The sequence below is a fragment of the Sebastes umbrosus genome, chromosome 18 (genome assembly GCF_015220745.1).
Source record: "Sebastes umbrosus isolate fSebUmb1 chromosome 18, fSebUmb1.pri, whole genome shotgun sequence".
Lineage (NCBI taxonomy): Eukaryota > Metazoa > Chordata > Actinopteri > Perciformes > Sebastidae > Sebastes > Sebastes umbrosus.
The window spans coordinates 27,920,809-27,934,845 of NC_051286.1; positions in this window are offsets into that span (position 1 = coordinate 27,920,809).

The following is a 14,037-nucleotide window of genomic DNA, read 5'->3' on the forward strand; positions in this document are numbered from 1 at the left end:
ATGAAAAGTGCTCATTTCTGTGGATACCGTCGGTCATGGATCATCTGCGTATGCACCTGACCAGGGATATATATTTAGTAGTGCCCATCCGTACTGAATCCCAAATTATTATAGTGCAGAATGGCTGCTACAGTATCTTTGCTGCAGAACACAACCATCTTCTCCGGTCGCTGCCTATTACTGTAGCTCTTTGTAAATTCAATCTTAGCCTAGTTGGGAAAATAACTGGGGATGAATAACTGTTTTTAGTTTCATTTTTATTTATCATAGTTGTAGATCTATGGTACGACGGAGCATTAGGGCCACAATGAGAAAAAAAAAGAAATCTGAGATTTTGTGAAATAAGTCGTAATATTACGAGAATAAAGTCATGATATTATAAAGTAGTATTTTTACGTGTTATTTTCTTTTTTTCTCTCGTAAAGTTATGACTTTACAATTCTTGTAATATTACGACTTTTTTCTTCTAAACTTTTGACTTCTTTCTCGTAATATTACGACTTTGTTTCTAGTGAAGTTATGACTTTATTCTGGAAATCTCAGATTTTGTTTCCCTCAATGTGGCACTAATACTCTGTAGTACATTGTCTCTTTGGCCCTCACTGCATCAGACTTATATACTATATACTTAGACTATAAACTGTGTCACCTTCATCACAATGATCAGATGTTTTGCGGCTCCAGACAGATTTTTTTTTTTGCCTAAAATGGCTCTTTTGATAGAAAAGGTTGCTGAGCCCTGGTCTAGTTGCTTATCACTAAATTGAAACGGGCAAACTAGTTGTTACGTAGAGATTAGTTGTCACTAGATATTTCTACCCAGTTACTGTCAGGTGAAGCTGTTGCTTAGATAACTGAACTGACTGAAAAAACTAACATTAGCTTGCTAATATATGACCTGTTTGGTTTGGAGATCTGACCTGACACATGATAACATGCTGGATTATAGCAGGCGTGCTGCCTGCATGTTGATGAGACAGATGACCTGATGCCACCGGCTCTTTTCCCCCACATTTCCTTGAGGGTCAGAGCTGTCAGCTGTAGGTTAGGTCACAGCGTGACATTTCTAAAGGGACCAAGAGGACATTGATATAATTTATCTGACAATCGGAGATATTAGTTAATTTGTTCATAACGTCATGCAGAGTTTGAGTATATTAGTTGATTGTCAATAAATAGTAGTAGTAGTAGGTAGTAGGTCAATAGTAGGTGAGCTTCGCTGGTATTTGAACGCAAGCTGAAGAAAGATACCAAAAATGTCACGAAGTGGATGATGCATGAGATCTGCTTTATACACACACATCTCCTCACATGGTGGGAGTGAATCACGGTTTAGGGGCTATGCCACTGTATGCGTGAAACTTACTGTAAGGAGTCTTAAGCCGTAGCTACATAATCAGGTCAGAATCTGAGCCCTACAGCAGTGTGAAGAAACCCTGACTTCAGCATGTGTTTGGGAAGAGAAGACAATAACAGAGACTGTGCACTGATAGCATCATTTCCTCATGCCTTTCAAACCCAACATACTGTGGATAGCTGTAATATAATGGAGCTGTGTATGTGAAATGACTGTATTTACTTTACAGGCCATGGAATAACATTATTATACCCCCGCAACAACGTAGTGGGGTGGGGGGGATTACTCACTATTGCCTTGTTTGGTATGTTTGAATATACAGAATCAGATCTATACATTTTAGTAGTGTTTATTGTCCTATTCAAAGTACAAACATTACCTACCTTCTGTAGAAAAGGGTAAGTTGTATTTTAAATCTGCCACCTCACCGCTAGATGCCACCAAATCCTACATACTGCACCTTTAAAGGCCCTGAAAACATATTTTCTCAATGAGCTATGGGGACCTACATAAATGCAACATTTTTGCACAATTTAAACACGTTTGGTTATTTCACGACATATTTCTGATGTCAGGTATTCCAAAACTGTGCATTTTAGATAACTATATGAATGTACAACTTGAATCAATTTTGCTATGTTCACATATTTGGTATAGTCCACTAAAATAGATTTACATCATACTGATAAGTGTTAAATAAAAAGGTACTTTTATGTGGTTACAGGAAATATACTGTAAATATACTCACATATGAAACATTTATCACTTTATATGTTATTAGTACAGTATACTACTTTGTAATGTTATAGAGAAATTAGAGCTGTCAAAGTTAAAACAATATTAACGCGTTAACGCAAATTTGTTTTAACGCCACTAATTTCTTTAATGCATTAACGCAACTTGCGATTTTTAATTACCCTCTTAATAATAGGACAGGCCGCCGTTTGGCCGGGCCGCTATTCAATATTTCGGAGGTTGTAGCGGGCTCAGTTTTAAAGCTAGAGTGAAGATACTGGCATCATATGAAACTATAAAACCATGTGGTTAAATAACGCTCCAAACTTATGCTACATTTTCAAAGGAGTCCCTTGACCTCTGACCTCCAGATATGTGAATGTAAATGGGTTCTATGGGTACCCACTAGTCTCCCCTTTACAGACATGCCCACTTTATGATAATCACATGCAGTTTGGGGAAAGTCATAGTCAAGTCAGCACACTGACACACTGACAGCTGTTGTTGCCTGTTGGGCTGCAGTTTGCCATGTTATGATTGGAGCATATTGTTTTATGCTAAATGCAGTACCTGTGAGGGTTTCTGGACAATATCTGTCATTGTTTTGTGTTGGTAATTGATTTCCAATAATCAATATATACATACGTTTGCATAAAGCAGCATATTGCCCTCTCCCATGTTGATAAGAATATTAAATACTTTTCAGATCTCCCTTTAAGGTACATTTTGAACAGATAAAAAACGTGTGATTAATTTGCGATTAACTATGAACAATCATGCGATTAAATATTTGAATGGATTGACAGCCCAGAGAAAAATATCTAGGGGCTTAGAAAAAGTGATGGATATCTCTAAACAATAAAACTTTTCTGACTCATATTTATGTAGATATACAGCGCGGGTAGATGCAATCAGCGGACATGACATCAAAGCAAAATACATAATCAAAACCAACCGCCACTTTTGTTTATTCATTTACATTCTTTATTTCACGCAGCCCCAAACAACCAACCAAAAGCTGTTTGTTCTGGTCAGTGCTGTGTGAGAGGATCCATGTAACACTTTCTCATTTTGGGCCAAAACATTAAGAAACATAATTTGTGATGTAAATCATATTCCTCCCGGGGGAGTTTCTCATCCGAGCCTCGCATCTGTGAAATCAGCGTGCAGAAGGATGCACGGAAAGCGCTCTCCACTATCAGCTGTGACTCGCTTAAGATACGGCTCTGAATATTTAATAGGGCCTCTTCTGAACACCTATTTTTATCAGCTTGGCTCAATAATTCAAAACGCACTTCTCCTGTTCTCATCTGCAACACAGTGTCGGTGTGTCGTTGTGCTTCACATGCATGTTTGTCTTGATGTGTGCATGTATGTGTGTTTATGAAACAGAGAGTTGGAGCAGCGCAGAGAGAGAGAGAAGCTGAAAGGAAACACTTGTTTTGGTCCATGTCACTCGCTGGGTAATGCGTCTGCCCCCACACCGAGCTATCAAAGACGCACAGCTGAGGAAATCATTTCAAGTTGTGCGTGGTCCTGATCGGCTCGTCATCCTGTCAAACTCTGCGGGGAGAGAGAGAGTGCTTCTTCTTTGGGATCTGTAATCTTCAGAATGTTCCAACTACGACTGAGATGAGAGGGAAAGCATTAAGGGAAACTGCCAAGTCTAACCACGGCTTGGAAGTCCAGCTCCAATTTGGTCGGCAGTTCCCCCTCGAGTCTCCAATCTCTTCATGAAAAGGTCTGTTTTTGAATAATAAAACCTAATCAAGCTCAGACGCAGCCAAACGTAAAACACTTGACCTACAATCAAACAGCCAAGCGAGCAATCACAGAGCTCGCTCCTCTTTTTTTTCCAATCAGGATGAACGACAGGTTTGAATAGGAAGTCTATCGACGCCTACTTCACCACGTTGCCACTGAGAAGATTTTAATTGATTTAATCAGCTGCATTTATGACAGCCCTGAGTCCACTGAAGAGAACCGGTGCGAGGATGATAGGCATCCTAACTAGGCCTGTGGGCTTTGTCTTCTGGCAGGGTAATAACTTCACTTATGAGAGATCGGAAATTTACCTGCTTCTCTTGTTCCTCTGATTATTAACGACAGCGTACGCGTTGGAAATGGGTATATAATTGCCATGAGTAAATGTGGAGCATACCAGTTTAAGTTCAGGCAGAGCACTTAACTCACACCTGCATCACAGGAGAAGTCTGAAGACATTCTATATTTGACCTACTGTCAACAAATCCCATGAAAAGACCAAAACCAACAAAGACATGTCCTTTCTATCAGCACTCAGGGTCACGGTCATCAACCCTATCTTCTACAGATGATATTCCTATACTACTAATTTGCAACCACAAATGCGTTTTCTGAAAGAAACATAATGTTCCAGATTATGTTTTGTATCAACATAATGAGGAAAGGTTAATTAATGTATTTACTAGGGCTGTCAGAGTTCATTTGTTTTTAACGCCACTCACTTCTTTAAAGCATTAAAGCAACTTACGATTTTTTAGGTTGTAGCGGCTCAGTTCTAAAGCTAATGTGAAGATACTGGTATCATATGAAACTGCAAAAACTAAGGAATCCATCGGTACCAACCATGTCATACTAGCTTGTCATGAAGGAGGCTAAATAACGCTCCAAACTTACTCTAAATTCCGGCGAGAAAAAAACTGCCATGGCCATTTTCAAAGGGGTCCCTTGACCTCTGACCTCCAGATCAGTGAATGTAAATGGGTTCTATGGGTACCCACGAGTCTCCCCTTTACAGACATGCCCACTTTATGATAATCACATGCAGTTTGGGTCAAGTCATAGTCAAGTCAGCACACTGACACACTGACAGCTGTTGTTGCCTGTTGGGCTGCAGTTTGCCATGTTATGATTGGAGCATATTGTTTTATGCTAAATGCAGTACCTGTGAGGGTTTCTGGACAATATCTGTCATTGTTTTGTGTTGGTAATTGATTTCTAATAATAAATATATACATACATTTGCATAAAGCAAACATCCCATGTTGATAAGAGTATTAAATACTTGACAAATCTCCCTTTAAGGTACATTTTGATCAGATAAAAAACGTGCGATTAATTTGTGATTAATCCCGATTAACTATAGACATTCATGCGCTTAATCACGATTATCTTAATTGATTGTTACTGAACCTTTCTCATTACATCTAAGAAATGACTGCTTTTCTGTCAACGTAATGCTAATCAAACATCCTTTACATTATTAATGTGCAGTACAGAAACATGTGAGGAGAAGATTACTGCTGAGATCACTGAGTACACACTGAGCCAGTAAAGAGAGCAAGAAGAGAGAGTAGCTGTAGCATCTGTACATCATTGAATATCACAATTGTACCACATAATTAATTACAAGTGAATGTACTTTTCATGTACGCCCACAGAATATAATACGAGGCACCTTCAGGAGGATTAAAGTGTCTTTGATTAAGCAGTAAAAGCAGCAGTGAGTCACGCTGGGAATTCAGCCTCGCGTTTAAAAAAAGCCATAAACCACGGTGTGCCTCCTCTTCTCTGGTGTGTTGTCAGGGGCGTTCCCATGTGAGCCCAGGCTCTCTGTCTGATGGCGCTCCTCTCTCTGGTACCATCAGGGGTCGCAGCACCGGCCCCGGTCGCTGCAGAGAGTAACACGCTGCCGTGGCACACACACACGCGGGGCAGAACACACCCGCGACAGAACACACACGCAGCGAGCGATGCAGTGTGAGCGGCATGAGCGGTGCTCAAACATGGGTGTGGAGGGCGCCTGAGCCATCTGTCTCTGTTTAAATGTACGCTCGCATGCACACACTAACACACACACACACGCTTTTACAGAAACATACACTTGCTTGCACTCAGTTTAATGCAATTACAGGAGTCCATATACTGTATATGCAAATTCATGCATGAAGCACATAATTGCACATATACATAAATAATGTATCTTTTCAAATAATGCAGGCATCATACATGAACACATGGAAAAACACACAAAAATGCAGAATAACAGCTATGAATACAAGCTTCCTACATATTTAGGAGCACAGATATAAGCATGCACTTCAGTCACAGAGAAGTCAAGGACTATGGAAGCTGAAGTTGGCAGATTGAAGCAAATATGATTATAAAAAGTTATTTTTATAAAACGGTCGCTGTGACAGTAGTACATGAAACAGGTAACCTGAAAAAAATTCATGTTCCTCTGTGTCCTCCCGGTGCTCCTAACGGCATCTGCAAGATTTCACAGACCGGAGGAAAACAGCAGTAAGAGCTGATCTGAGGTCTGCTGTCCATCTGCCATCTATGAGAGCCGGCTGTCAATCACTCGCGAACTCCGACCAAACGGTCAAACTAGGCAACGCTAATCAAATATGAATCAATATTATGTTACGTTAATGTCTATTTCTCTCCACAGATGTTAGTGACGCCGCCGCCATTGTAAATCTGGTGAAGGAACATCAAGTTCTGGTCACATGACCTGAGCACAGCCAATAGGAACGCTCTCTCTCTGAAATGACCTGTGATTGGTCAAAGTCTCCCGTCATGGGCTAGATGTTCTAAAGTCTGAAAACAGAGCCATGAGGAGGAGCAGAAGTCTAGTTTTCTTTCAGAACACTTTAATTACAATATGCTGAAAGGTTATTATGGGATTTTTTGCCGAATGATGCCAAAAATATACTGCCTACTGCTGCTTTAATAGCAAACGGTTGTACTGTTAGGTTTAGCAAAAAAAGAGGGAGGGAGCTCTGAAGGCATCCGAACAACAATGAGGATTCTGCTCTAACTTAGAACTGATCGCCTCTTTAATGGGAGTGGGCAAATATGCTGCTTTATGCAAATGTATGTATATATTTATTATTGGAAATCAATTAACAACACAGAACAATGACAGATATTGTCCAGAAACCCTCACATGTACTGCATTTAGCATAAAACAATATGCTCCAATCATAACATGGCAAACTGCAGCCCAACAGGCAACAACAGCTGTCAGTGTGTCAGTGTGCTGACTTGACTATGACTTGACCCAAACTGCATGTGATTATCATAAAATGGGCATGTCTGTAAAGGGGAGACTCGTGGGTACCCATAGAACCCATTTACATTCACTGATCTGGAGGTCAGAGGTCAAGGGACCCCTTTGTAAATGGCCATGCCAGTTTTTCCTCTCCAAAATGTATGTTTTCTGCACCATTTGCATGGAATAGCCTGCAAAATGAAGTTAAACTCCAGGAACTAGTCACTCTAAATTAATTTAAAGGCATGGTGAAATCTATAGAAATGGACTCTATCAATAATTGTACTTGTTTTGATTGAAATAGGATTATATGGCTTCCCTGCACTTTTACGGTGCGGCACCTTTGAGCTGATCTATTGTTTTTTTAAGGTGTGTGTATTAAACTGTTTGTTCTGCTGCCATTCTTGGCCAGGTCACTCTTGAAAAGGAGATTTTAATCTTAGTGGGTCTAACTTGGTTGAAATAAAGGTTAATGTAATGGTAGCCTCCTTCATGACGAGCTAGTATGACATGTTTGGTACCGATGAAATCATTAGGTTTTCTAACAACCTAGAAATCACAAGTTGCATTATTATTGCGTTAACTTTGACAGCCCTATGCCACAGCTACTGTCTTGTCTTGCTCTCTTCACTGGCTCAGTGTGTACTCAGCAGTAATCTTCTCCTCACACGTTTCTGTACTGCACATTGATAATGTGGAGGATGTTTGATTAGCATTGCGTTGACAGAAAAGCAGTCATTTCTTAGATGTAATGAGAAAGGTTCAGTAAATTCCTATTCATGATTGCAGACACATACTGTTAACATTCTATTTGTGGACCTATTTGTGATATTATTAACAGTTGTGTTTGTTCATTTTCCATAAAGTGCCGTGAGGCAGGTTTTACTGAAAGGGACGAGCTTGTTGTCAGTGGAGTCTTCTGTTTAAATAAGAATTACCTCTGTTTTCCAGGGAAGCTTCTGTTTAGGGTTAGAGCCCCTGTGTGTGGAAAGGGAATCAGCACACACCACACACACACACACACACACGCACACACACGCACACACACACACACACACACACACACACACACACACACACACACACACACACAGTACACTGTGGCACATGGAAAGCTAGTTACGTAACAACAGAGAGAGGGTTGGCGGAGCAGACAGAGCATCTCATCGATGGGGGATGACAGTGAGATTCTGAAGTTTTGAGACAATAAACAGCTCAGTGAGCAGACGTTTGCTGAGCAGTTTACTCATGTTTTAATAATAATAATAATAATAATAATAATAATAATACATTTTATTTGGTGGCGCCTTTCAGGACACCCAAGGACACCTTACAAAGATAAAATTATACATGAACATATAAAAACAGTCAGACATGACAGAGACACATTTAGGCAGACAAACATGATGACTGATGGTCACTATAGAGAATAGGCCAGTTTAAACAGGTGAGTTTTGAGGAGGGATTTGAATGTAGTAATAGTGTCAGACTGCCGGATGTGTGGAGGGAGGGAGTTCTAGAGCCTGGGAGCAGAGCAGCTGAACGCCCTAGCTCCCATGGTGCTGAGGCGTGAGGGTGGTCAGAAGACCAGCTGATGATGAGCGCAGGGAACGGGAGGGGGTGTACTCCTGAAGGAGGTCTGTGAGGTAGGTGGGGGGGTGAGGTTGTGGAGGGCTTTGTAAGTGAGCAGAAGGTTTTTGAAGTCAATAGGGTGTTGAACAGGGAGCCAGTGTAGTTGGATGAGGATGGGGGTGATGTGGTCGGAGGATCTGGTGTGGGTGATGATCCGGGCGGCAGAGTTCTGAATGATTTAAGTTGGTTGAGCAGTTTGGTGGGAAGGCCAGAGAGGACAGCGTTGCAGTAATCAATCCGGGATGTAACAAAGGCGTGGACCAAGAGCCATTTCTGTGCTGGAGGGAGACAGGGATGGGCGGAGTCTGGAGATGTTGCGTAGGTTTTCGTTCTGTAAGGGCTCATCCAGCCTCATCTGTCACTAAAGAAAGGGTACACTGACTGATTGACCTTGTGGGGGAGCAAGGTATTGAAGGTCAGAATCCTAAAGGTTTGTGACTACTTCCATCTCAACATTTAAAGCCCCACACACCCACACAGGTGATGTCTGTTTCTTTGTTTTTTTTTTTACTTATTTAATTAGACTTCACACAGAACTGTTTGAAGTGTGTACGGACTGTGCTGGATTGACATCTTCCTCACTCTCTTGTTAGTTTTTGTTGCACTTCTTAGGATTTATACTGAGCAGACGTGTACCTCAGTGTTTCTCAAATGGGGGCACTGGTACCCCTAGACCAGGGGTCAGCAACCTTTACTGGCAAAAAAAAATCTGTCTGGAGCCGCAAAACATTTGATCATTGTGATGAAGGTAACACAGCTTATAATCTGAGTCTATAGTATATAAGTCTAATGCAGTGAGGGCCAAAGAGACAATGTACTACGGAGTATTAGGACCACATTGAGGGAAAAAACATCTGAGATTTACAGAATAAAGTCAGAATATTACGAGAAAAATGTTTTAATATTACGAGAATAAAGTCATAACTTTATGAGAAAAAAGTCGTAATATTAGGAGAAAAATGTTGTAATATTACGATAATAACATCATAACTTTATGAGAAAAAAAGTTGTAATATTACGAGAATAAAGTCATAACTTTACAAGAAAAAAAAAATAACACGTAAAATTACTACTTTATAATATTATGACTCTATTCTCATAATATTATGACTTTATTCTCGTAATATTATGACTAAATTCTCATAATATTATGACTTTATTCTCGAAATCTCTGATTATTTTTTTCCTCAATGTGGCCCTAATACTCTGTCGTACCGTTGTACCATAGACCTACAACAATGATAAATACAAATGAAAATGTAAACAAAAAAACTGTTATTCAGCTGATCCGATCGCAGCCCACTCATCAGGAAACAATGTTGGCATTTTACGCTTCTGCAAGCCACGGATACGTTGAAAGCTGATTTTTTTATGTCTCTTTTTTTTACGTGGACGTTTTTGCATTCAGGCTGAGAAGTGACGTATCACAACGAAACTACAAAGGCCATTATTGAAAGGTACGTGGTATAATGACGAGTATAAAGAGCAAGAATGTCCTCAGAGGGCGGGCCGGAGGGGTCAAATAAACACAGGACTTCACCCAGAGCTTTCAAACTGGAGACCATGTTGTTACTTAACAATTAGGGCTATCAATCAATTCAAATATTTAATCGTGATTAATCACATGATTGTCCATAGTTAATTGTGATTAATCGCAAATTAATCATACATTTTTATCTGTTCAAAATGTAACTTAAAGGGAGATTTGTCAAGTATTTAATCCTCTTATCAACATGGGAGTGGACAAATATGCTGCTTTATGCAAATGTATGTATATATTTATTTACTGGAAATCAATTAACAACACACAAACAATGACATATATTGGTCCAGAAACCCTCACAGGTACTGCATTTAGTATAAGAAATATGCTTAAATCATAACATGGCAAACTGCAGCCCAACAGGCAACAACAGCTGTCAGTGTGCTGACTTGACTATGACTTGACCCAACTGCATGTGATTATCATAAAGTGGGCATGTCTGTAAAGGGGAGACTCGTGGGTACCCATAGAACCCATTTACATTCACATATCTGGAGGTCAGAGGTCAAGGGACCCCTTTGAAAATGGGCCATGACAAGCCAGCATGACATGGTTGACTTTTTAGGTTTTCTACTTTCATATGATACCAGTATCTTTCACTCTAGCTGTACAAGTGAGCCCGCTATCATTGCGTTAAAGAAATTAGTGGCGTTAAAAAGAATTTGCGTTAACGCGTTATTATCGTGTTAACATTGACGGCCCCTAGTCGGTACGTTATTATTTGAAACACAAACCATGATGATCAAGTCGTTTTGTTGCCTAAACCTAACCAATTGTTTCAACAATGTTAACCAGTTTCTAACAAAATACTGGACCTCATACTCATTAAGTTTGCAATATATCAGCTTGTAATGATCACTTTCAAACCCATTTATTATTTCAGGACATTCCCATCAAGCTTTTCACGATCTATAGCGAGCAGCATGCACATTAGAGTTTTGCCGCATAACTCACTCACAGGTTGACGTGGCCACAGACTGAGCTGATGAAACCCCCCCAGGTAGAGCCTGACATACACAACTTTTAAATGGACATGAACACACAAAGAGAGGAACATGCTGACATAATCACATGAATCTAAATGCTAATGCAGGAGTTGGCTGGGGAGTGTGGACGGAGCTGAATTCAAAGATGGACTGCATATGGAATATTTGACTGTCAGATGATTTCTGTGCCTGACTGAACAATCTCCCATACACACATACAATCACTACTGCTGCAGTACAACCCCCAACATCAAAATGTTTCTGTCTTTCTTAATGATACAGCGTGTATAGATAGTATATTGTTTGTGCTTTGTATTTAAATGTGTGGGCATTTCTGTGAGCAATGAGCACACAAAATGTGCTACACACGTGTATTTCCTTGCTGGTTAGGATGGATTGGAGATGTAATGGTTCACTGAGCGATACCTCCATCCTCCATCCCTCCTCGTCAGCCATCCATCCATTCCTCATTCATCACTCCTTTCATCCCCCCCCCCCCCCCCCCCCCCCCCCCCCCCCTGCAAACGCTGCATTATGTAAGAGATAGTGTAGAGCCCAAATACTAAAAGCCAAATGGAGTGAAGTGGATCTACATTATGGCCCCTGCTATGAGAGGACTTCAAATGGTAACACTGCTCACATGGAGTTAATGGAGTTAACTGCGAAGGCATTAGGGGATGACTCTGGTCGAAAAAAGAGTCCGATTGTATAGAACATGAGTTTATGGTCTCAATCGCTAGTTTTCAAGTTCTTCTTCAATACAGCATGATGTTCATTAGTAATATGGTCCCATTTAGAGTAAGATAGACCATAAAGCAGGGGATGCTTTAGGGCGTGGCTACCTTGTGATTGACAGGTCACTACCACGGCGTTGTCCGGTCTGGGAGTTGTCTGTGTTTCCGTCTTACAACTTTGTGTTGTAGTGTGTTTTGTCATGAAAGGTTCAAAAACGGCAGTCCCACAAACCAACGGTGACGTCACGGTGACCAAGTCCACTTCTTATACAGTCTATGGTTTAGAGCTAATTAGCAAATGTTAGCATGATAGTGTGCTAACGGGGCAACATGGTAAATTCAATCATGAGAGACCCGGTATCGAATGAACAATAATTTATTACATTGTGCATGATATAAGAATAGTGTAAAGTCTTTGGCGATTAGACTCCATCGGGACATGGTATATAAAAGGGGGTAGTGATGACGTGATGAGATAGGATATATTCCCCGAGCTATAAACATGATATCACTAGCATTTGAATTATTACCAGCCGTGATATTGTATTATTTCACCTGTGAGTCTGTGAGTGTCATCAATGGCTAAATGTGTTCCTGGAGACACCTGCTGTAGCCGGAACTATGACAGCAGCGTTCTGCCAGGTGTTTATATGTCTGTCTGTGGACAGATTTGTCACCGCGATAGCTTGCCACGATACGATTTCAATTTGATTCATTTCAGGGGCCTGCGATCGATATAGACCATATCATATGTCTGCTTAACCACAATCAGTTGCATTTATATTAACTCACAAAATGCAACTGAAATATGATTTGACAATTTTATTACTGAGTTTCTTTCAGACATTAAATGAAAACAATCTATTCTTTTTAATATAAAGAATAAATATACAGTGGGAATTTCAAATAAAGGCGTATCTTAAAGATGATGATATGTATCAATGTTTTCACTTTGCATTGATATATTGGATCATTGATTGCTGAATCGATATATTGATCAGATCGATGTACCGTTACACCCCTACCATTGGCCACCCCCACTTTACACCCCTGGTCTGATTTAGCATCGTGGCTGCTGTGATCCCATCGCAGTGGTCGCCAGTTAATAGGGACTTTTTGTAACAAAAGTTTCAATAAATGAATGGGAAATAAATGCACACATTATGGCCATAGTCAGTATCATGTAAGGGCAATACCTTAGTCACTACATAGAGCACATATACAACACCACATGAAATGACGGTCCCACATAGATTCAGATCCACAGAACAACTTTGGTGCAACCAGCAGATCATAAATTGAAATTAACCCAGCCGTCATAAAATATGTGCAGTAATAAGTGGGAAGTGCTGTAAGAACCAACAGCAGGTTGAAGCACTAATTACATAATGAATAGGACTGATAAGTATTCACTACAGTGTTCCCCAAAGGGCTTAGCTCATTAAAACAGGATTTGACCTTATCAATAGTAGCTATATGAGAGCATCCCACTTCCTTTGGTACCATTTGTCTAGAATCCCAGGGCCACTGATTAATAGAAGGCAGGTTAGAGGGCTTCCATCTCATAATTATCCTCAGCTTTCTGCTTAATGATCACCCGATAACCTAAATCACTTCTGAGCCACACACGAGCTTAAGCACTGAAATCATTTAATCAGAACACATTTGGTGGCAAAAGTTACAGTATATAAGTCTTCAAGATTCTAGACAAGAGATATGCATATAACGTTTGCTCCTATACATTTATGATGGTTTATGATGGTTGATTAGTTTACTAAAAGGGATTTTTAACTGGCTATGAAACAGTCTCAATGTAATACTGATGACTCTGTATGACTTATAAGCAAATGAGACAATCAGTAGTCAATCTGTTTCTATATAGTTATTCTTAATGCCGGTCACCGGTTCCAATCCCCTACAACATCAGATTAAAACCATTTACAGCTTTTTACTTAGCCAGGTAAAAGCAAGCAGGAGGAGGTTTTTATTAGAGATTGAAATTGTTTTTGCCA